At 44.7% G+C, this 25,537-nt stretch overlaps 1 protein-coding gene across 4 annotated transcripts in view; it reads left to right on the top strand.

The window, feature by feature from the left end:
- Positions 1–2,446: 2,446 nt before the first annotated feature.
- Positions 2,447–25,537, top strand: part of LOC135035683 (uncharacterized) — a 231,396-nt gene continuing 208,305 nt past the window's right edge. For 2 of the 4 annotated variants that reach the window (XM_063954365.1, XM_063954362.1), the window contains exon 1: positions 2,449–2,578. The gene's annotated coding sequence lies outside the window, so the exon portion shown is untranslated. Of the gene's footprint in view, positions 2,579–25,537 lie in introns of all 4 variants that reach the window. The other 2 variants (XM_063954358.1, XM_063954360.1) reach the window with 2 other exon arrangements.

A 25,537-nucleotide genomic window follows, 5' to 3' on the forward strand; every position in this document is an offset into this window, starting at 1 on the left:
TAATGTTAGGGCCATTGAAACCATCAAAAATACAAAAAGGGGTGGCGATAGATTCAATTTGCTCTGTAGGAGAGAAGCATTTTGGATCTACAGATTAGAAACATTGGTACCACATGGACTTAATGATACAGTGGAGCTCAACAACATCTGATATCTGTCCTAGTGTTTATATAATCATTGGGGATGGCTCTATACATATATATGTGTCATACATGTATGTGTGGATCTATATATGTATATGTATGATGACATCTATTCTGTTTTAGTTGGATTTTTCTCTTTGTTAACATATATACAATTAAAATAAAAAATATATATGCATGCTGGTACTGCTGACGAGTTTGTGTATGTATATATAGGAGATCCCTAGATATATATATATATATATATATATATATATATATACTATATAACTAGTATATAGATTTGTTACACTATTATAGTAAAAAATTGATATATCTATATCAGGTTTGTTTTCTCTCTCTTCCCCGTCTTTTTCCTTTCCCCCCTTTTCCCTTTGTTTCTTGAAACCAACTATACATATTAAAATTGGGTAGAGTTTTTAAATATTCTAATATTTTATTACTTTACCTCTGCTAAACTAACAACTAGTAATTTATGGGTCTATAAAAAAGGATTAGTAAGTGTGAACATATCTCAATGGAGCCATAAAATACACCATGAAATATTTTTGTGATTTTAATGTACTTATCGTTCTAAGCAGTAAGAGGCTGTCTGCATATGTAGGGGTTAAAATAGGAGAGGTTTAATTAAACCCCACACAGGTGTATTGAATTGTCAAAATGCTTAAAAACATACTCCTATGCAGACAACCTCACTAGGTTCTGAGGAAGCTGCCGAGTTGATTTGAAGGCAGAGAAACGCGTAAACCTTTTTACATTCTCTATCAAAAGCCGGCATTTCATCTATTCCATCCATTTGCCTCCTACGGCTAATGAGCTTGTGGATATACGAGGAGAAGCGGCGCTGGGTACAGCAGACCACCGCGCGGCATATGGGCAGTGTGGAGATCGATACTGCAGCCACAGAGAGAAACAATCAGGAGACAGCTGTGGCTCCAAGCAGCGTGCAGCCTAGAGTCCGACACCGCAGTTCAGAGGGAGCAGACTGAGAAGCGGCTGTGGGAGAGATTAGCGCTGGAGGCAACGTCGGCACCTAAGCTTGGAAGTGGTGTGTGTTCCGGAGGAGAGGACGAGGTGAGCACTTCACTATACACCTCATAGAAATGGAATTATTGCCATACAGCTCTCCCACTATCAAGTAAGACCACCACTTGCACAAAAAAGCAAAAGTGTGCCTTCCCTGCACGTTAATAAATAAAGAGACTGCCTCATGAGCGAACTGTACTGGGTATACCAACATCCAGTTTAAATATTGCACACAGGATAGCCCAGCATTTGAATATACCCCACTTCCAGATAGGTCCGCACTAAAAGGAACTGCTACCAGCGGACGGGAAGAGGGATCATTATCATTGAGCTGGGTATATACATCAGTGCAATAGATCCCAAAATGCCCTGATAATTGTCTGCTATAAAGGACATTTCGACAAATATTCCCCTTTTTTTTATATAGGAACGTATTTGTTTTATATTATTTAGTTTTAAGAATTATACAAATTATGTAAAGCATTTAATGTATTTACCGGCCGGTACTAATATTAATATAAATAATTGTTTTTATTGCTTAAAATAAAAAATGATTAATTATATATATATATTGTCATAGACGTGTGTATTAATAATATTCTCATATCAGCGCCTCTACTTTCTTTTCACTTGTGGAAGGAAATTTTCTAGTCTTTTTGCCATATTGTGGGAGGAGCATACCCACTTTAGAGGCTGCAGATATCTGAATATTATCTGCTTGCGCTGGGTTATCTTTCTTTTTTGATATATCCCTTCTCAAAGTTTGTCCGTCTCCTCGGGCACAGTTTCCTAGACTGAGTCTGGTAGGAGGGGCAAAGAGGGAGGAGCCAGCGAACACTAACAAATTCTTAAAGTGCCCAAGGCACCTAGTCGACCTGTCTATACCCCATGGTACTAAATGGAATCCCAGTATCCCCTACGGACTATGAGAAAAGGATTTACCGGTAGGTAAGTAAAATCCTATTTTTTGGCAAATTGTGAGATACATGACTAAAAACACATTTTGTGTTACTTCTACAATCCTCATTTTTGTGTTTTATTACTTTTCGGAAAGATTAGCATTTTGCATTTAATACAAAAAGTGATTTTATATTATTTCTTGTACTATACAAATGCTTAGGTTCATATAATAGGTTAGCGAGGGCTATTTTTTCCTAGTAAACTCTTCATAGTCATCCTGTGAAATACTGTAGTAGTTATGTCATTGTGTTAATAGTGTGCGGATTAGCTAGCAGGGTCGTCCTAGCAACAGTGACCTGCCTTGTAAACAGTGTATACTGGGAATAATAGAGACATTGTCTGTACACATTCTTACTTTCTCCCAAGTAAGATCAGTTTCATGCTACTTCCAAAACATCGCAACATAAATTTATATAGAGGTAATAATAGGACTGGAGAGAATCTGAAAGGTAAGTTACCCTGACACGTGCTGATATGGATATGATAAGATCTGTCTCAGTTCTTAACAAATCTCAGACGGTTATTGCTATACAAATACATAAAAAGAGCTGTTTTTATCTAGAAGATATTTTAATCATGCTTTGTGATGATATGCATGCACTAAAACATCCACCTCTTATCAAGATCCATTGTGCTTTTTGTTTGGTTTATATATAATGTTCACAGCAAACTTTTTCATGATGTTGACCTAATTTTGAATGCTGAGCAAATCCAGGTTTATGTTACACATTTGCACCAATGTGAACTAATTTGTTACCCTTTCCTGCATTGCAAAAGGGTTTGTCAAGATGAAAAATAACATCTTCTGGTCCTACTGTTAGGGGTCTGTTTAGCAATGTTAGCGATATTGGACCATATTTAGCTTCAGTTGCAATTTTGCTGATATAGCAAAACTGCCTCTGCTATCAGTCGCATGCTGGGAGCTGCCAAGCACAGGTCAAGACCGCCCAGCATGCTAAAGGCAGCCCAGCGACGCGATGGCAATTCAATTGCAATCCTATCGCTGACCCCTGCAAAACAAGGGTTGCCTCCTGCCTGCGCAGCCTAGTTGTGAAGGCAGGCGCACCGCCCCATGTTTTGTATTGTAGCAGCCAAAAACGGCACCGCCCGCCCCCGTTTTCATCGTCCTGTAACACTGCGCTGCCACCCCATGAACTCCTCTGCCTGTCAATCAGACAGAGGCGTTCGCCTAAATGCTATACGATCGCATTGCACCTGCGCACTAGGCCTGTGAAGTGCATAATGCAATTGCATTGCATATGCGGGCCTTACTGAATAAGGCCCCTTGTCTTGAGTATTTTGGGCAATAGTGTTACGATTATTACCGTTTAACTTTCTTTTCCCTGCTATACAGGGAAAAATCTTGTAGAGACAGTAACACATTGTCCCTGCGAAGTCCCCCAAGACAATCTGTTTGGTTGTCTGAAAAAAAGGCTGCCATTTGTACAGATGTGGCCTCAATGTCAGTGGCGGATTTTACCTATGGGCTGCAGAACTGCAGCCCCCCCCCCCCCCCCCCCCCCCAGTAAAATCCAGCACTAAGACTCATGTCATTGAGCATTGGTGCAGTCCGTGAGACTGTGCTGGCTACACTGTGACTGGCATTGACTTCTTATTGGAAGTCCTTGCTGCCAGTCACCCTCTTGACAGGCAGTCTAATTGGGAGGTATTTCCTCCCTCTGGGACTAGTAGTCTGAGCTGCAATTAGCAGAGAGCTGGCTTACTGTAGGAAGCCACTCCCTGTCCTTCGGGCAGACATAGCTGACTTTTATGGGCTGCAGTCAATGCAGTCCAAAGAAGCTGGGGGTTTTGCGCATGCACAGTACTGTTGCCGCTACTAGGCATGTACCGGACCCTGCGTCTGTCAACTACATTGTACAGGCACTGGACCCAGCGACAGGGACGCTGCAGCACGGGCAGCGTCAACCCCCCTCCTCCACCCTAGTAGAAGCTGCTGCTGATCTTTATACTGTGCATCTAGCAATATGCACACAGCGTGAGAAGCCTGGGGGCGATTGAGCCTCCAGGTCCCATGCAACTCTGCTAGCAATGGTAATCTTTTTTTCTCTTACGTCCTAGAGGATACTGGGGTTCCATTTAGTACCATGGGGTATAGATGGGTCCACTAGGAGCCACGGGCACTTTAAGAATTTGATAGTGTGGATTGGCTCCTCCCTCTTTGCCCCTCCTACCAGACTCAGTTTAGAAAATGTGCCTGGAGGAGCTGGTTACGCTTATGGAAGCTCCTGAAGAGTTTTCTGCATTTATTTTAGATGTTTATTTATTTTCAGGCAGGGCTGGATTGCACCAGCCTGCCTGCTTCATTGGACTAAGGGGGGGGGGGCGACGGCCCAACCTCTTTAAGGGTTAATGGTCCCGTTCCCTGCTGACAGGACATTGAGCTCCTGAGGGAACTATTCGCAAGCCCCACCACGGCGAGTGTACATTCCAGCAGCACGCCACCACCCCTAACAGAGCCAAAAGAATGAAGAGTGGTGAGTACTAAGCCGGCGTCCCGGTTAGCGGGGCGCCGGCCATTATGGCGGCATGAGGGTATGGAGACGCACGGCTTCTAACCGGGGCGGAATGCATCTCCAGACACAGTACACAACTGAGTCTCAGTACACTGTACACAGTACCCACACTGGCAAAAACAGCCTTAAAATGGTTTTCTCTCCATTTTAAGCACCAGATTACCTCAGCCAGTATAAAAAGCGGGAAGACCGCGCGCCATTGAAGGGGCCTTCACTATGAGCGGATCCAGCAGCTCACCAGTGCCATTTTCCCAGTGGACACAGATGCTGACTGACAGGGATGCGCAGCTCAGCTGGAGAGACTCCAGATTACCTCAGCGATACCAGGGGGTCATAGCAGGGGGGGAGCGATTATTAGTGTACTAAGTCCCCTATCTCGGTACTTAGACTGCGACCCAGCTAAGCTTGGCATTAGCGATAAGGGTGCGGTGGGGGCTGGCTCCAAATAACTCTGTGTCTCCCTGAAGGGCTCTCTGGGTTAATTGTGGGTTAACCTTTTCCTGTGTGTGTGTGTGCTATCACATTTACATTATGTCAGGCAAAGAGTGTGTTTCTTGTACAGCGGAGTATTCCTCTTTACCAGGGGGCTCACTACTGGGTACTCAGGGCAGTGCACCTTCCCAGAATAGCGGGGATGAGCCGGAGTGGGTTAATTCCATTAAAGGAATGATCTCCAATATTTCTACGAAATTATCCCGCAATGAGAAAGAGACGCAATACTTAAGACAGACTGTGGATGAGTTTATGAATAGAGACTCAGTCCCCAAACCAGCGTCTCAATCCCCTCCCATTTGTCCGCAAAAACGATCTCTAGCCCATATCCTGCAGTCTGACGTTGACGGGTCAGACATGGAAGGAGGGCGAGGTGGATTTGGAGGGGGGATGCTACTGTGTCACAGGGAATAGAGGCTCTTATAGGGGCTATCAGAGATGTTCTGCAAATTCCTGATAAGGAGTCAGAGGAGTGTGAGGAATCTTATATTAAATGTAAAAAAGAAGTCCTCAGTCACTTTTCCTGCGTCAAAGGGATTGAATACCCTGTTTGAAGAACCGTGGGTTAATCCTGATAAGAAATTTCAAATCCCTCGAAGGTTGCTCTCCTCTTTTCCTTTTCCTCTGGAGGATAGGAAAAAATGAGAAAAATCCGCTGATAGTGGACGTATCAGTCTCTAGGCCATTACAAAAAATTGTATTGCCTGTCCCTCGTAAGACTGAGACTATACTCAAATCATTGTACACAGCTACTGGGGTGGCCCAAAGACCCACTGTTGCTTGTGCGTGGATCACAAAAGCCATTGCTAAATGGTCAGGCAACCTAATTGAGGGGTTAGATTCCTTGTCTAGGGGGAGGTTGTTTTACTCCTGCAGCATATACAGGACTCTGCGAACTTTAAGGTGGAAGCCATAAAAGAGAAAGGCTTGCTTAATGCACGCACCACCGCTATAGCAGTGTCAGCATGCAGGGGCTTATGGCTACGCCAGTGGACTGCTGATGCGGACTCCAGGAAAGGCGTGGAAGGCCTACCATTCACAGGAGATGCCTTGTATGGAGATGAACTAGACAAATGGATCTCCAAAGCTACTGCGGGTAAGTCTACATATCTTCCTTCCGCAGCTCCCCCAGCCAGGAAAGCTTATTCAGCTTCAAATTTACAGTCCTTTCGGACGGCCAAGTTTAAGGGCAAATCCAGAGGTGCTTCTACCGCCTCCAGAGGCGCAAGAGGTAAACCACGCAAACCAGCAACTGCAGGTGCTCGGGAACAGAGCTCAGGCTCTGCTTCCTCAAAGCCTTCAGCATGACGGTGGGCCGCGATGCCTGGAGGGCTGTCAGGTGGGAGCCCGACTAAAATTCTTCAGTCACATCTGGACAAGTTCGTGTCAGGATCCCTGGGTCATAGATCTTATTTCCCAGGGCTACAGACTGAAGTTCCAAGAGCTCCCACCTCACAGATTCTTCAAATCAGGCTTGCCAGTTTCACAAGAGGCAAGTATAACATTACAGCAGGACATCTAGAAACTGGTACAGAATCAAGTCATTGTTCCAGTTCCACCTCATCTTCACAACAAGGGGTATTATTTCAACTTGTTTGTAGTTCCAAAACCGGACGGTTCGGTATGGCCGATTCTGAACCTCATGTTCTTGAACCCGTTCTTAAGAGTGTTCAAGTTCAAAATGGAGTCTCTGAGAGCAGTGATCTCAGGTCTGGAGGAAGGGGAATTCCTAGTGTCTCTGGATATCAAGGATGCATACCTTCACATTCCAATCTGGCCACCTCATCAGGCTTATCTTCAGTTTGCACTGCAGAACTGTCACTACCAGTTCCAGGCCCTGCCATTTGGTCTCTCCACGGCACCGAGGGTATTCACCAAAGTGATGGCAGAGATGTTGTTTATACTCCGCAAACGGAGTGAATATAATTCCGTACCTGGACAATCTTCTGATAAAGGCGCCGTCCAGGGAGAGGTTGCTGGACAGCATTGGTCTCTCAACCAAACTTTTCCAGGATCACGGGTGGATTCTAAACCTTCCGAAATCTCACCTAGAGCCAACACGGAGGCTTCCATTCCTGGGAATGATACTGGACACTGAGTGTTCCTTCCATTGGAAAAGGCATTGGTAATCCGGTCGATGGTTCGGGATATCCTGAAGCCAACCTGGATATCGGTGCATCTATGCATTCACCTTCTGGGGAAAATGGTGGCCTCTTACAAGGCGTTTCAATACGGAAGGTGTCACGCAAGACCTTTTCAACTTGATCTGTTGGACAAATGGTCCGGATCGCATCTTCACATGCATCAGAGAATCCGTCTGTCGCCAAAAGCCAGGATCTCCCTTCTGTGGTGGCTACAGACTTCTCACCTTGACGAGGGTCAGAGGTTCGGAATTCAGAACTAGATCCTGTTAACCACGGATGCAAGCCTCAGAGGTTGCGGAGCAGTCACCCAGGGGGTGCAGTTTCAAGGAAGATGGTCAAGTCAGGAAGTCATCCTTCCAATCAACATTCTGTAACTCAAGGCCATATACAACGCCCTTCTGCAGGCCTCATATCTTCTTCAAGATCGGGCCATTCAGGTCCAGTCGGACAATGTGACGGCAGTGACGTACATAAACCGACAGGGCGGAGCCAAAAGTAGAGCAGCAATGTCAGAGGTGTCAAGAATCCTCCTCTGGGCAGAAAAGAACGCTGTGGCGTTGTCAGCGGTCTTCATTCCAGGAGTAGACAACTGGTAAGCAGACTTCCTTAGCAGACATGACCTGCACCCGGGGGAGTGGGGCCTTCACCCGGAAGTGTTCAGGTGCTTGACACGTTGATGGGGATTTCCACAAATCGACATGATGGCCTCTCATCTCAACAAGAAGCTCAAGCGGTATTGTTCCAGGTCGAGAGACCCACAGGCAGTGGCAGTAAACGCTCTGACGACTCCATGGGTCTATCACATGGTGTACGTGTTTCCTCCACTTCCTCTGATCCAAAGAATTCTAAAAAGATTGAAAAGGGAAACGGTTCAAGCAATCCTCATTGCTCCGGACTGGCCGCGAAGGTCCTGGTATGCGTATCTTCTCGAGATGGTGACCGAAGATCCATGGCCTCTACCTCTTCGTGAGGATCTTCTGCAACAGGGCCCGTTCATCTATCAGGACTTACTGTGGCTACGTTTGATGGCATGGAAGTTGAATGCAGATTCTAGCCAGAGGAGGGATCCCTAACAAAGTTATCCTGACTATGATCCAAGCCAGGAAGAGGGTAACGTCTAAACATTACCACCGTATTTGGAAGAAATACGTCTCTTGGTGTGAGAGCAAAAATTATTCTGCGGTGGAATTTCATCCGGGACGTTTTCCTGCTTTTTCTGCAGGCAGGTGTGGATGTGGGCCTACGTCTGGGCTCCATAAAAGTCCAGATTTCGGCCTTGTCCATTATCTTTCAAAAACAATTGGCTTCTCTCCCTGAGGTCCAGACGTTCTTGAAAGGTGTTCTACACATCCAACCTCCCTTTGTGCCTCCCACAGCACCTTGGGATCTCAATTTGGTGCTGCAGTTCCTCCAATCAAAACTGGTTTGAACCGTTACAGGAGGTGGACTTAAAATATCTTACATGGAAGACCGTCACACTATTAGCCTTGGCTTCAGCAAGACGTGTGTCGGAGCTGGGGGCTCTGTCTCGCAAAAGCCCCTATTTAATTTTCCATGAGGACAGAGCTGAACTCAGAACTCGTCAGCAATTTCTTCCTAAAGTGGTGTCTGCGTTTCACATAAACCAACCTATTGTGGTTCCAGTTGTCACCGACACCTCTGCTACTTCATAGTCTTTGCATGTTGTGAGGGCTTTGAAGGTATACGTAAAGAGGACAGCTCGTCACAGGAAATCTGACTCGCTGTTCGTTGTCTATGATCCCAATAAAATTGGGTGTCCTGCTTTAAAGCAGACAATAGCACACTGGATCAGGCTCACTATCCAGCATGCTTATTCCATGGCAAGTTTGCGGGTTCCTAAATCGGTACAGGCCCACTGTACTAGGTTGGTGGCCTCTTCCTGGGCGGCTGCCCAGGGATGTCTCGGCTTTACAACTCTGCCAAGCAGCTACTTGGTCTGGTTCGAACACGTTTGCTAAATTTTACAAGTTCGATACTTTGGCCTCTGAGGACCTTCAGTTTGGTCAATCAGTTCTGCAGGAACCTCAGCACTTTCCCACCCGGTTTGGGAGCTTTGGTACATCCCCATGGTACTAAATGGAACCCCAGTATCCTCTAGGACAGCGGTCGCTCACGAGCGATGGGTAGCTTGGCACCGCTTCCTAGGTAGCTCTCGGCGGCCATGAGGAGAGTCCACTGGCAGCCAGCCACAGCGCATCTCCTCGCTCTGAAGTACCCGCGGCGGCGCTGCTGACGTCTCTGACCGCGCAGCCATTTGACATATAGTGCGGACCGCCAGCCAATCAGAGCTTACGGCTCCTGATTGGGTGGTGGTCTGCACCATATTTCAAATGGCCATGTGGCGCGCGTTCGGAGATTTCAGCAGCGGCGCCGCGGGTACTTACTTCAGAGCGAGGAGACGTGCTGTGGCTGCCTGCCAGTGGACTCTCCTCATCTCCTCCCCTCAAGCACAGTGTCAGCTCTACTGGAGGGGGAGGCATTATTTGTGTATATTGCACTGCTGGGGTGGGGGAGGCATTATTTGTAGATCTGGCACTGCTGAGGGGCCTTAATTGTATATCTGGCACTGCTGGGAGGCACTAATTGTATATGTGGCACTGCTGGGGGGCACTAAGTGTATATGTGGCACTGCTGGGGGGCATTATTTGTGTATCTGGCATTGCTGAGGGGCATTAATTGTATATCTGGCACTGCTGGGTGGCATTAATTGTGTATCTGGCACTGCTGGGAGGCATTATTTGTGTATCTGGCACTGCTGGGGGGCACTAATTGTATATGTGGCACTGCTGGGGGGCACTAAGTGTATAGATAGCACTGATGGGGGGCATTATTTGTGTATCTGACACTGCTGGAGGGCATTCATTGTATATCTGGCACTGCTGGGGGGCATTAACTGTATCTGGCACTGCTGTGAGGCATTATTTGTGTATCTGGCACTGTTGAGGGGCATTATTTGTGTGTCTGACACTGCTGAGGGGCATTATTTGTGTGTGTATATATATATATATATATGCTCCTGAGGAAGCTGGCAGCCACTAAGACCAGCGAAACGTGTTGAGCCTCTACTCCTGACCACAGGCACTGCACCTTCTGCCATTCCCATTCAATCCGGCAACAATTGGACTTCCATACTCCCACAGGATCCTCATAAGTGTTGTTCATCTGGAAACCTTGGACATACCCCTGTTGCTACTGGATCTCCGCTGGCAATTGAGACCCAAGGGGACAATTCCAGAGATAATGAGTAATATCCACACTTAAAAATCATTTGAGGACTGCTCGGAGAAAGGAGCCCTAGCCAGAAGCAAATGCTAATTGTTTTAATTGGGGCATAAGTGGTCGAATCTAACTTACTGAGAGACTAAATTTTTTATACTTTTTTGAAGACTAACCATCTTTTTATGTATCTATTAATTTTAGTCTTTATTGTAATAAATTTATGAATTAATCATTTATTGAAAATCTATATCTGTTCATTATTTGAAATCCAGCCGGCGCCAGTTCATTCTTTTCCTTTTGATTCATATCTCATTAGGGACTAACCATTCCTGCACAGGCTGCCATTGACAGCGCACCCATATATATATATATATATATATATATCTATCTTTTTATTGGCATTAATTGTATATCTGGCACTGCTGGGAGGCACTAATTGTATATGTGGCACTGCTGGGGGGCACTAAGTGTATATGTAGCACTGCTGGGGGACATTATTTGTGTATCTGGCACTGCTGGGGGGCATTAATTGTATATCTGGCACTGCTGGGAGGCATTATTTGTGTATCTGGCACTGCTGAGGGGCATTATTTGTGTGTCTGACACTGCTGAGGGGCATTATTTGTGTATATAGCACTGCTGAGGGGCATTATTTGTGTATCTGGCACTGCTGAGGGGCATTATTTGTGTATCTGGCACAGCTGGGGGGCATTCATTGTATATCTGGCACTGTTGGGAGGCACTAATTGTATATGTGGCACTGCTGGGGGCACTAAGTGTATATGTGGCACTGCTGGGGGGGGGCATTATTTGTGTATCTGGCACTGCAGAGGGGCATTAATTGTATATCTGGCACTGCTGGGGGGCATTAATTGTATATCTGGCACTGCTGGGGGGGGCATTAACTGTGTATCTGGCACTGCTGGGAGGCATTATTTGTGTATCTGGCACTGCTGAGGGGCATTATTTGTGTATCTGGCACTGCTGGGGGGCATTATTTGTGTATCTGGCACTGCTGGGGGGCATTATTTGTGTATCTGGCACTGCTGGAGGGCATTATTTGTGTATCTGGCACTGCTGGGAGGCATTATTTGTGTATCTGGCACTGCTGGGGGGCACTATTTGTGTATCTGGCACTGCTGAGGGGCATTATTTGTGTATCTGGCACTACTGGGAGGCATTATTTGTGTATCTGGCACTGCTGAGGGGCATTATTTGTGTATCTGGTACTGCTGAGGGGCTTTATTTGTGTATCTGGCACTGCTGGGAGGCATGATTTCTGTATCTGGCACTGCTGCGGGGCATTATTTGTGTATCTGGCACTGATGAGGGGCATTATTTGTGTATCTGGCACTGCTGGGGGGCATGATTTGTGTATCTGGCACTGCTGGGGGGCATGATTTGTGTATCTGACACTGCTGGGGGGGCATGATTTGTGTATCTGGCACTGCTGGGGGGCATGATTTGTGTATCTGGCACTGCTGGGGGGCATGATTTGTGTATCTGGCACTGCTGAGGGGCATTATTTGTGTATTCAGCACTGCTGGGAGGCATTATTTGTGTATCTAGCACTGCTGAGGGGCATTATTTGTGTATCTGGAACTGCTGAGGGGCATGATTTGTGTATCTGGCACTGCTGAGGGGCATGATTTGTGTATCTGGCACTGCTGGGAGGCATGATTTCTGTATCTACCACTGCTGAGGGGCATTATTTGTGTATCTGGCACTGCTGGGAGGCATGATTTCTGTATCTACCACTTCTGAGGGGCATTATTTGTGTATCTGGCACTGCTGAGGGGCATTATTTGTGTATCTGGCACTGCTGAGGGGCATGAGTTGTGTATCTAGCACAGCTGGGAGGCATGATTTGTGTATCTGGCACTGCTGAGGGGCATTATTTGTGTATCTGGCACTGCTGAGGGGCATGAGTTGTGTATCTAGCACAGCTGGGAGGCATGATTTGTGTATCTGGCACTGCTGAGGGGCATTATTTGTATATCTGGCACTGCTGAGGGGCATTATTTGTGTACCTGGCACTGCTGAGGGGCATGAGTTGTGTATCTAGTACAGCTGGTAGGCATGATTTGTGTATCTGGCACTGCTGAGGGGCATTATTTGTGTATCTGGCACTGCTGGGAGGTATTATTTGTGTATCTAGCACTGCTGAGGGGCATTATTTGTGTATCTGGCACTGCTGAGGGGCATTATTTGTGTATCTGGCACTACGCAGGGGTGCATTACTGTTGCGAAGCCACACTCACTTTTGTGAGACCGCACCCACTTTCACAGGAATGTGAGCGCATTGGGGGGAGGGGGTAGCTCTTCCAGAGGTTTTTTTTTCCGAAAGTAGCTCACACCCCAATTAATGTTGGAGACCACTGCTCTAGGACGTAAGAGAAAATAGGATTTGAATTACCTCCCGATAAATCCTTTTCTCGTAGTCCGTTACTTGGTTAAGTATTGTTGTTTGGTTCAGCCGTTGCTGTTCCTGTTCCAAGTTTGGTTAGCATGGCTTTCCTCTTGTTTGTGTGTGCTGGTTCGGAATCTCACCACTATCCTTTTATATCCTTCTCTCAAAGTTTGTCCATCTCCTAGGGCACAGTTTCCTAGTCTGATAGGAGGGGAATAGAGGGAGGAGCCAGCCCACACTATCAAGTTCTTAAAGTGCTGATGGCTCCTAGTGAACCCGTCTATACCCCATGGTACTAAATGGAACCCCAGTATCCTCTAAGGACTACGAGAAAAGGATTTACCGGTAGGTAATTCAAATCCTATTTTTTGCTTAAAATGCACAACACGATTTGAGTAAGATGCACCACAAGGCTTTGTTGATTAATTTGATATGCAACACTTGTATATTGTATGTGACTAAGGTCCTAATTCAGACCTGATTGCAATAGCAGAATCTATAATGGGTAAAACCACGTGCACTGCAGGTGGGGCAGATATAACATGTGCAGAGGGAGTTAGATTTGGGTGGGTTTATTTGTCTCTATGCAGAGTAAATACTGGCTGCTTTATTTTCACACTGCAATTTCGATTTCAGTTTGAATACACCCCACCCAAATCTAACTCTCTGCTGCTGCGATCAGGTCTGTATAGAGAGCATAATGGAATTTGTATTGAAAAAAAGCTGCGGCTGCTACATTGTAGCACTTTGTATACAGATTCAGAGACTCAATCGCACGCAAGAGTCACATATCAAATTAATCAGCACAGTCTCCTGGTGTGCCCTAGCTGCATCGCGTTATGGCTAAGATGCATTTTTGGCAAAAAAAAAAAAGTCACCCAATTCTAGCAGAGTCTCACAGGACCTGGTACACAGAGAGGTGCTATTCAGTGCAACTGCAGCAATGATGTATGAGGATGTATCTGTATATTTATAATATTCTTAAGATAGATAGATAGATAGATAGATAGATAGATAGATAGATAGATAGATAGATAGATAGATAGATAGATAGATAGATACAGTATATCTGTAGCTTGTTTGCGTTGAATTAATGCCGCTTCCTCCTCCACAGACTCCTCTGTGTCCCAGGTGTAGTTTCCAAGGAGGAGAGTGTAGGGGGAGCAGTATGAATTCAAAGCAAGCTAGCGCTAGGAATATATGTTTATGTACAGGGTCGGTCTGGCCAACAGGCGTACAGGGTGGGCCACACTGCATGAGGGTCCCACCCCCTCATCTAGGGGTCAGTACTTGATGGAGCAGTTTTGTTTCTATGGAAACTACACCAATATTTGCCCTCAGACCAATCAAAACAGGTGGCCCTGACAATCCTGTCCCATTCTTTGTACAGAAGCTCTGTTCTATGCATGTCCTTGCTAATGGTTGGCCAAATTTCTCTATGGTGCCTGGCCTCACCTCCTCTGTTGTCTGGCCACACCACTTAACCTTGGGCCATTTCCTCTTAATCCCCTAATGGGCCCTTCATGCCCCAGTCCGACATTATATATTTACACTAGATATATAGTGTAAGGGAAACACTATACAGTATATACAGACCTGGGAGGAACCAGCCCCTAGTCTGGTGGTGGTTTATTTGTTATCTAGTCAGCAGACAGGCAACCCCATTGGACAAGCTAGAACACAGGAAGCCAAGGAACAGAATAACTGTATTATTCAATAGAATATTGCCATTTGTTGCCATCAAGTTGATGTTGATCTGCTGGAATTGTACTTGAGTGAAATTAGGTAAATGTTATAATTATACATGCAAGAGACTTGGGCAGCTTTGTTTTATCTACTGTATATATTGCTCCATTTTCTTAGTGCTCCCTAGCATTAGATCAACAGGAGAGTAAGAAGCTCCTTGTGCAGGGGTTCCCAAACTGGGTACTTTAGCACATTGGGGTGCTTCGGGGTACTTGCAGAGGTGCCCTGGGTTGGTGGTTCAGGACAAATTCAAATTATTTATGGTCAATGTAATAGGCAAAACCAAGGCTTGTGGCTTCCAAACATAAAGTATGTGGTAAATCACAAGCAAATACCGTCCCTCACCAATTAACAACCTATGGATGACATATAAATAAAATGTACTAAATTTCATATTTTCTGAATAAATAAGAAACTTTTGGCCTAGGTTGTCGTGATTCAAAAAAATTGGGAACCACTGTCCTAGTACTTAATAAACAGCAGCAGAAGTATGCTCACAAGCTTTGTTTTTCATTTGTTTAATGAGTGGGGAGATAAAGTGCTTTCCCCCCAAACCTCCCCCTCATGAAGTTCTAAAGAAAAAAAAAATCTGAACATTCATGAATCAAAGCCAACTATATGCACATAACCTAATACCTTTCTTATAGTCAAAACAGCTCTCACTAATACCCCTTTCACACCACAGCTATAACCCGGTAAATTGCCATTTTTTAAGCCTTCCAAAACGGATCTAGCTGCGGTGTGAAAGGGCCACTTTGAATTTACTGGTTACAGATTACTGGTATTTTAAAACGGTTAAAAAGCAGGGTCCTACACGATTCAGACCCGTTTCATTGTGCAAGGTGAAAGGCTTTGAAACGGTATTTCCAAACCACAGAAGCTGATAGGCTGTCTCCATGCGTGATGTCACCAGGCAGAAGCAGGAAATAAACTGGAGGAAACACATGAGAGTGAAGAAGCATTTTTTTATACAGAATACAGTTTAAAATGGCAAATTGGAGTGATGAGGAGGTAGGGAGCTGCTTAGGATGAGAGGGGATGAAGAAATTGCTAGACAAATCACTGGGACAGTGAAGGATGCAGTAATCTACATAAACATGGTAAAGATGCTTGAAGCTGCTGGGTTCCATCGTACGACTAGCCAAATTATTAATAATTAATTAATAATAATTATTAATAATGTGTGGGCCAAAAAAGTCCATTTAAAATGACAACCACTGTTTTCTATGGGAGAAACGGGTTCAGTGTGAAAGGTACCAAAACGGTAATGAAATGGTAATATACCAGTTATAACATGCAATGTGAAGGGGGTTTAACTGCTCAGACCCGTTTTGAGAACCGTTTAAAGGACCGTTTCAAAAGCAGGGTTTGCGATGTGAAAGCAGTATAATTTTACTTAGAAAAAAAGAAGGAGACAATCAGGTGCACCTATTGTCAACTTAATTAAATAATAACCTGGATAAGGAGATTCTATAATGCTGCCCCCAAAGAATAATCTGCAATTATTCAAAGTCGCATCAAAAATAAAATAGTAATGTATATGAATATATACACACAGGAAGCGCTAAATCATCATATAACCATCCAATTTAATAGACAGTGGTAATCAGAAAACAATGCACAGTTTAATAAAAACAACTAAAATATAACAATTAAAACATTAAGAACTATATTGAATGGACACCTCACGTGGAAAATTGCGACGCAATAGCTGATGTTTGAAAGTCCAGATAGGCTAATTTAGCCAATTGATTATGTGCTAGTTCAAAATCCTAATGGAATGTCAATTGCATCAGCAGATATCTTGAGCTGTTACTAACGATATAATGTAGCGGCCCAATAATGACCGCTTTAGTTCAGTGCTCACCGGTATTGGAAGTATTTTCAAACCTCCATCCGTTGCTGTTTCAGCGGTGTCCCCATCTCCACTGCAGGCTTACTCAGTGTGCGCTGGTGAGCTGTAGCCGCACAGCCGGACGTCTCTGGCGGCGAGGATATGTCTGATATGCAGACTGTGGGAGAGAAGAATACGGGCTGCATGGAGCGGAGTGGTGACAAGCTCAGTCAGAGGTCGATTCCACGGGTGGGGAGGCAATTCCTTGATGCGTTTCGCCACTATAAGCAGGGTAGCGGTTTCATCAGAAGGTATACTAAGTGTCCATTTTGGCAGGTATTTGTATAGAGGCCATCCAATCAAAAGGCATTGCTCATTAGATGACAGGTGAAAAATAAACAGGTAATTAATTCAGTACCTTATCCAGGTTACAAACATAATCAGTATAAATAGAGCAATCATTTATATCATTCATTTTAATTCTCCTTATACGGAGCTCCATAAAAGTATTGAATTAATCAAAGAAAGAAAAATATATAAAATATTAAAAGTTAAAAAAATGTTCTATGCATGACATTGGTCTGGAACATTGCACAATATAAATTACAAAGTAACCTAATATGCTTTTTTTTTTAAACCAAGAGCTCATATAGTCTGGTGGGCTAATGCTGGAGAGCACTAAGGTAGAAAGCTCAACCTCATAGGTTTGATTCCCTTGTATAATTTTTTCAAAACAGATATAGTTGAGATCAATGTTTTTATGTCCTAAGATACTTCACAAATTATAAAAGACATTTAGAACGAGAAAACACAGGAGAGAGCTCTCACTGACTGCACCAATTTATATTGTGATGCAGATATAACTTGAAATGCATATGTAAAAGTGAGGATATTTACATATTAATATGGAATCGTTTCACAAGGTATAAATGACATTTAGAACAAAGAAATGAAGGATAACGTATCATATGAGACTGCAGATAGAAAAATAATAAAACATTACTAGAATGAGAATTAAAGAGAATACGGCTGAAATCACTAAACTGATTAAAAGCTCAAAAGAGCAATAATATACATCCCAATGTACATATAAGGACATAAGGGTACCAAATATGAATAGGGGCATATATATGTGTATGATTACAGCACAGGCGTTTGTCACCACATATGTATGTACACACACATACACGTACCCACTAAATGAAAAGGAGAATTACCCAGCTATCACAATGATCTAATGAAACAACAGTATGCTAAAACGGAAGATTCATAAATACAGTATAAAGCAAGTGTAAAATTGTCAGTTCTCCTATTGGGAAAACTATAGTGAATCAGCAATAACTGGATATATTTAGACCAGCTATGCCGAGACAATTAGGGCACCCAACTAACAATCACCGCTCAAATATGATTAATTTCAATGTTTTCATTGAGGCCTTGAGGATAAAGAGTGCCCAAGGAAAAAATTCAAAAGGCCTCCCGTTTACACAACATGTTGAATCTATCCCCACCCCTAGAGGTATTGTGTATGTGTTCTTTTTCAGTTCACTCAACCAATCAGGCTCCTTAATATCTATGGATTTGTTCATAGTAAAATGGCTCAGAGACAGAAAGTTTTGTAAGCTTCTAGCCTTTTTGAACACTGTTTTGGGTTGTCTCTCAAGGCAAGAGGATAAAATATTATCACCTTGTAAAATAAGATAGTTTTTCTTTATGATTGAGCTAAGTTCACGAGAGTAATTGTTAAATGATCAAAATTTTCTCTCATATGGTCAGTTTCCTTTACTGTTAGATTTAGGAGGGTAGTGCGATCGTAAGTTAACATGTCATCAAATGCATGTGCTAGCACTGTTCTAGGGTAACCTTGCTCGCTAAATGAACACGCAAGTTCATGAATTTGTCGTAAGAAGGTATCTTGATCTGAACAATTTCTACGAATTCCGATAAATTGATTTATGGGGTTTTTATTAATCCATGGTCTATGGTGACAACTAGAATAATTTAAGAAGGTGTGACAATCTACTTCTTTAGTGAATGTAGAGGAATGGATCTTATTATCCCACATCAGGGTGACATCAGCACTCTTAAAATCCAAGGAATTGAACACATACACAATACCTCTAGGGGTGGGGATAGATTCAACATGTTGTGTAAATGGGAGGCCTTTTGGATTTTTTCCTTGGGCACTCTTTACCCTCAAGGCCTCAATGAAAACATTAAAATTAATCATATTTGAGAGATGATTGTTAGTTGGGTGCCCTAATTGTCTCGGCATAGCTGGTCTAAATATATCCAGTTATTGCTTATTCACTATGGTTTTCCCAATAGGAACATGGCCAATTTTACATTTGCTTTATACTGTACTGTATTTATGAATCTTCCGTTTTAGCATACTGTTGTTTCATTAGATCATTGTGATAGCTGGGTAATTCTCCTTTCTCATACGTCCTAGAGGATGCTGGGGACGACATCAAGACCATGGGGTATAGACGGGATCCGCAGGAGACATGGGCACTCCAAAGACTTTTCATTGGGTGTGCACTGGCTTCTCCCTCTATGTCCCTCCTCCAGACCTCAGTTTTAGACATGTGCTCAGGTCGACTGGATGCACTCTGAGGAGCTCTACTGAGTTTCTCTGAAAAGACTTACGTTAGGTTTTTTATTTTCAGGGAGATCTGCTGGCATCAGACTCCCTGCTTCGTGGGTCTGAGGGGGCAGAAGCAGAACCAACTTCCTCAGAGTTTCATGGCTCTGTTTCTGGCTGACAGGACACCATTAGCTCCTGAAGGGAACTGAACGCTAGCCGTGTCTAGATGCTCACTCCCACAGCACGCCGTCACCCCCCTCACAGAGCCAGCACCATTTTCTCTCTCCTCAGGCTGCAGAGAACACGCTGGCCCTCTCCTCCACTTCTGACAAGTACAGGGTGCTATAAAGGGGGGGGGCACAAAGCGATTGTGGTGCATTTGATAGTGTATATTACTATTTAAAAGCGCTTTTGGGCTGTGGACATACTGTGTTCACAGGCAATACTGGCGCTGGGTTTGTGAACTGGCTGCTCCTATCCTGTGTCCCTCTGACAGATTTTACTGTGGGTCTGTCCCCAAAATAAGTCCCAGTGTGTCTGTGAGTGTGGTGTACATGTGTGAGGCATGTCTGAGGCAGGGAGTTCCTCCCCGGAGGAAGCCATTTTAGGGACACAGAGTTGTAATGTGGTGGCGCTACCGGCACACCAAGAGCCTGCATGGGTGAAAGAGCTATGTGACAGTATGCATCTGATTAACTGTAGATTAGATAAGTCTGAATCTAAGGCTGCATGCTGGAGAAAATCTGTGGAAGATGTGATTTTTCAGGATGCTGTTATTCCTTATGCGGGCGGCCCCTCTGGGTCACATAAGAGACCATTTGCAAATGTTGTAAACACTGATACCGACACGGATTCTGATTCTTGTGTCGACAATAGTGAATCCAGAGAGATAGATCATAAATTGGCAAAAAGTATACAATATATGATTGTGGCTATAAGGGACGTGTTGGAGGTTACAGAAAGCACTCCTGTACCTCAGGAGAAAGCTTATTAATGTAAGGAAAAGAAATCCAAAGTCACATTCCCTCCTTCACATGAACTAAATGCTCTGTTTGAATGGATGTGGGTGAATCCTGATAAAAAATTTCGTATTCCCAAAAGGATTCACATAGCTTATCCTTTCCCGGTTGAAGACAGGAAAAAATGGGAGTCACCCGCTGTGTTAGAACGTTAGACAGTGCACTTTCCAGGTTGACAAAGAAGGTCATTCTCCCTGCTCCTGGCACGGCTTCTCTTAAAGAGCCGGCAGACTGCAAAATGGAAACGACATTGAAATCCATTTATGTTACCATTGGTACACTGCTCAGGCCCACTATTGCCTGCGCATGGGTGAGTCGCGCTATTGAAAAATGGTCAGAAAGCGTGTCATCAGAAATTGACACGATTGATAATGATGAGATACTCCTTAAGTTAGGGAATATCAAGGACGCTGCCGCCTACATGCTGGAAGCAATGAAGGATATTGGACTCTTGAGTTCACAAGCCGCTACCATGGCAGTATCGGCTAGGCGGGCGTTATGAATTCGCCAGTGGAACGCAGATGCAGATTCCAAAAGAAACATGGAGGCTCTCCCATATAAAGGTGAGGCCTTATTTGGCGATGGCCTGTATGCATTAGTCTCGGCGGCTACCGCAGGTAAGTCAACATTTTTGCCCTCTGCGCCTGCACCGGCAAAAAAGACCTATCACCCGCAAATGCAGTCCTTTCGGCCCAATAAATACAAAAAGATGAGAGGTTCCCCCTTCTTTGCAGGTAGGGGAAGGGGAAAGAGCAGAAGTCTACCCCTAATTCTGCCTAATCCCCAGCATGACGCTGGAACTCCCTTGCGGGAGGCCGCTCGGGTGGGGGCACATCTCAAACTCTTCAGCCAGGATTGGATTCTGTCTGGCCTGGATCCCTGGGTGTTGCAAATAGTATCCCAGGGATACAAACTAGAGTTTCAAGACATTCCCCCATGCCGATTTTTCAAATCGACCGTGCCAGCTTCTCCGCCAGAGAGAGAAGCAGTAACAGCGGCAATCCAAAAATTATGTCAAGACCAGGTTATAGTCCTGGTACCATTGTCACAACAAGGGCAGGGTTTTTATTCAAGCCTCTTTGTTGTTCCGAAGCCGGATGGCTCGGTCAGACCAATCCTAAATCTGAAAGATCTGAATTACTTCCTGAAAAGGTTCAAGTTCAAGATGGAATCACTTCGGACGGTGATTGCCAGTCTGGAGGAGGGGGACTATCACTGACCTGGGTTGGGAGTGTTGAGAACTCGGGGGTTCTTCCAATGATCGGGAAGAGGAACCACAGCTGGGTCGGAGCAGAGATGGCCGGATGTAGGTTTTCCTCATGCAGAACTTAGCCGTTGTAACCGACGTGTAATGCTAAAGAATTAGTTGTGGCCAAGGCTTGGGGGTGATGCTGAAGTACACAGAAGAATGAAGAACTGGTGAGCGATGTTGAAGAAATGAATGAAGATTTGAGAACGATGTTGAAGCACACAGAAGAATGAAGAACTTGTGAGCGATGCTGAAGAGATGAATGAAGATTTGAGAATGATGTTGAAGCACAGCAAGACGCGATGACCCGGAGCCCACCCGGGGTGACGACCACCGGGAGACCCAGCGCACCTGGAGCGGTAAGTGCGGCAGCCACAGCGCCGCGAGTGTGACAGTACCCCCTCCTCTAGGAGTGGCCCCTGGACACTTTCCTGGTTTCGTTGGATGTTTAGAATGAAAGTTCCGGACTAGTCGGGGAGCAGTGACTTCAGAAGCTTTGACCCAGCTCCTCTCCTCAGGACCATAACCTTTCCATTCTACCAGATACTATAAATTCTTGTGAAGATAACGAGAGTCAAGAATAGTTTTGATTTCAAATTCTGTTCCAGCTTCAGTCTCTACCGAGGTTGGGCTAGGAGACTCCGAATGAAACCGATTTAAAATGAGGGGACGAATGAGAGAAACATGGAAAGAATTTGGTACCCAAAAATGGGAAGGCAATTCCAATTTGCAGACAACGGGGTTCAGGACTTGCAAAACGGGGTAAGGGGCGATGAACCTCGGAGCAAACTTCATAGCGGGTACTCTTAAACGAAGATTGCGGGTAGAGAGACATACTCTGTCACCAACTTTGTATTGAGGAGCTGCTCGACGTTTTCTATCCGCAAAGAATTTGTAGCGGCCAGAGATTTTCTTGAGATTAGCATGAACCCTACTCCAGATTTGACTGAAGTGCCGGAGAGTGGAGGCTGCAGCAGGAACATCCTCCGAAGGAAAAATTGGTAATTCTGGGACTCGTGGATAGAATCCATAATTAATGAAGAATGGGGACTCACCAGTGGAAGAGTGGTACAGATGATTATGGGCAAACTCGGCCCAGGGTAACAGTTCCACCCAATCGTCCTGTGAAGGAGAGAGATAAACGCGGAGAAAAGTCTCTAAATCTTGATTGACACATTCAGTTTGCCCATAAGTTTGTGGATGGTAAGCAGATGAGAACTTGAGTTTTATTTGTAAGGCTGAGCAGAGGGCCCTCCAAAATCTTGCAGTGAACTGTACCCCTCGATCAGAGACTATCTCCCGAGGTAACCCATTGTCAAAGTCGAAAAATATTGCAGTACACACATAACGTACAAACTACACACAGATGGCCTCCCTGCGTGCACTTGTTCTGTTGTGCGTGTGCATATCCGCAATTTGCGTATGGTCGCTCCCGCGGTCCTGCGCATTAGCGAGTATTTACGGTAGAGTTTGTGAACGCACGGAAGGCTATCAAAACACATTACATATTTAATCCAAATAGTGCACAATGTACACATAGTCTCCTAGCACCACATCAGAAATTAACATCAGTTTTAATGGTAACAGAACAAAGGGATTCACCTTTACAGGATAGGAGGGGACAGAACAAGGTTACAAGGTGGTATTTGTTATCCAGCTGTAGGGTATTTTAAGGGAAACATTCCGGTGTTGGTTTGAGGAAGATCACATGTTCCTGCGGATAGTTATGTGCAGGAGCAGAATATAGAGATAAACTGTATTTACTGTACATTATGTATGCGGCGGGAATCCAGAGGAGACCACCCACAAGAGCAGTTGGGAAAGACATCGCCTACCTATTCAAATCGACCTATGACCTCTCCTGTACTGTAAAAGTGCAGTATCCATTGTATTGCTTTTGGAAGAATTGTATAAATAAAGCCTGCTGCAGCCTGGTCACACACAAGACTCACAAAGTTATCTATCAGATGACCGGGGACCGGCCGGGTTGCGCAAGCTTGTCCACTCAAGTATGTACCATTGAATGTAGCCATTTACTCTGTTATATTGTATTGTATTGTTTGTATTGTAACCCCCTTTCAGCAATAATACGCTGTGGTGTCGGAACCCAGTGGTTTAACTACAGACTGGTGTCGTGTATTTCTATCCCTGCTAAGGTTTAAAGTGTAATAGCATCACACTGCATTGTTGCATAAGGTTTAAAGTGTAATAGCATTGCATTGCATTACTGTGAAGGTTTAAAGTGTATCTCTGGGTGTGTGCGCGCTGTGTGTACTTTGTACCCCCAGCGCGGCGCTTGTACGCTAAGTCCGTACAGTGATACGGGACTCCGTACGCAAACAGTGTATAAAGTACGTAGCGTGTGTACTAGGTTTAGCTGCCGCAGCGGCTCCATGGTAAAGTGTATTCTAAGTAGTGATGAGCGGGTTCGGTTCCTCGGAATCCGAACCCCCCCGAACTTCACCCATTTTACACGGGTCCGAGGCAGACTCGGATTCTCCCGTATGACTCGGTTAACCCGAGTGCGCCAGAACGTCATCATCCCGCTGTCGGATTCTCGCGAGATTTGATTCTATATAAGGAGCCGCGCGTCGCCGCCATTTTTCACTTGTGCATTGGAAATGATAGTGAGAGGACGTGGCTGGCGTCCTCGCACTTTGTTTCAGGGGGCTGCAAATATCTTTATTCTGGGGACCAGCAGTATTATAGGAGGTGTACAGTGCAGAGTTTTGCTGACCAGTGACCACCAGTATTATACGTTCTCTGCCTGAAAAACGCTCCATATCTGTGCTCAGTGTGCTGCATATATCTGTGCTCACACTGCTTTATTGTGGGGACTGGGGACCAGCAGTATTATATAGGAGGAGTATAGTGCAGAGTTTTGCTGACCAGTGACCGCCAGTATTATACGTTCTCTGCCTTAAAAACGCTCCATATCTGTGCTGCATTGTAGTATATAGTAGGAGTACAGTGCATAATTTTGCTAATCACCAGTATATAATATATAGGAGTACAGTACAGAAGGCCACTGCTCTACCTACCTCTGTGTCGTCAAGTATACTATCCATCCATACTGTGGTGCATTTCAGTTTTGCACAGTTTGCTGACCACCAGTATATAATATATAGCAGTACGGTACAGTAGGCCACTGCTCTACCTACCTCTGTGTCGTCAAGTATACTATCCATCCATACCTGTGGTTCATTTCAGTTTTGCACAGTTTGCTGACCACCAGTATATAATATATAGCAGTACAGTACAGTAGGCCACTGCTCTACCTACCTCTGTGTCGTCAAGTATACTATCCATCCATACCTGTGGTGCATTTCAGTTTTGCACAGTTTGCTGACCACCAGTATATAATATATAGCAGTACGGTACAGTAGGCCACTGCTCTACCTACCTCTGTGTCGTCAAGTATACTATCCATCCATACCTGTGGTGCATTTCAGTTTTGCACAGTTTGCTGACCACCAGTATATAATATGTCAAAGTCAGAAAAAATGTCTCAATGCACGTTGCCATATTTGCACCGCACACTGGTCCGCGCTGCGCGTGCGTACGCTCTCCCGTGGAGGCGCATACCCGCAATAGCGTGCACTCGCAGGCGCGGTATGCGTATTTACGGTAGAGTTTATATAGTCGTAGCGTGCGACTCATTCGTTACATATTTTCACAATTAATGTAGTTTATAGATCATGGTCCCTTTGATAGATTCTGAAAGTTTGGTTAAAATACAATGTCCCAGAGCTGAGGAATCCCTCTTTATATCGTACGAAGGGTCTAACAGGAATCATACAGCAGTGTTTGGTACCCATCGGAAGAGTATTTAATTAGCAATATTCCGGTGTTGGTTTGGAGCGTATTAATCGCTCGTGCGAATAGTTATGGACATAAGAAGTTTATGTCCATTTCTATTATTTACACATACTCAGGTATGCGGCGGGAAACCTAGTTTCCCACCCACCTGAGCTGTTGGAAATCGTCACAGCCCACCTGTATGAATCACCCTATGACCTTTTGTTATGATGCAGGGCCGAATTCCTTCGGCCAATGGACAATGGGATTGTAGGACCAGGAGATTGCATTGTGTGTGGGGCATAAATAGGCAGGCCGACCACATCCAGCTCTCACTCTCTCATCAACGGTTATC

Source organism: Pseudophryne corroboree, chromosome 2 (assembly GCF_028390025.1).
Source record: "Pseudophryne corroboree isolate aPseCor3 chromosome 2, aPseCor3.hap2, whole genome shotgun sequence".
In the NCBI taxonomy this organism is placed as follows: Eukaryota; Metazoa; Chordata; class Amphibia; order Anura; family Myobatrachidae; genus Pseudophryne; species Pseudophryne corroboree.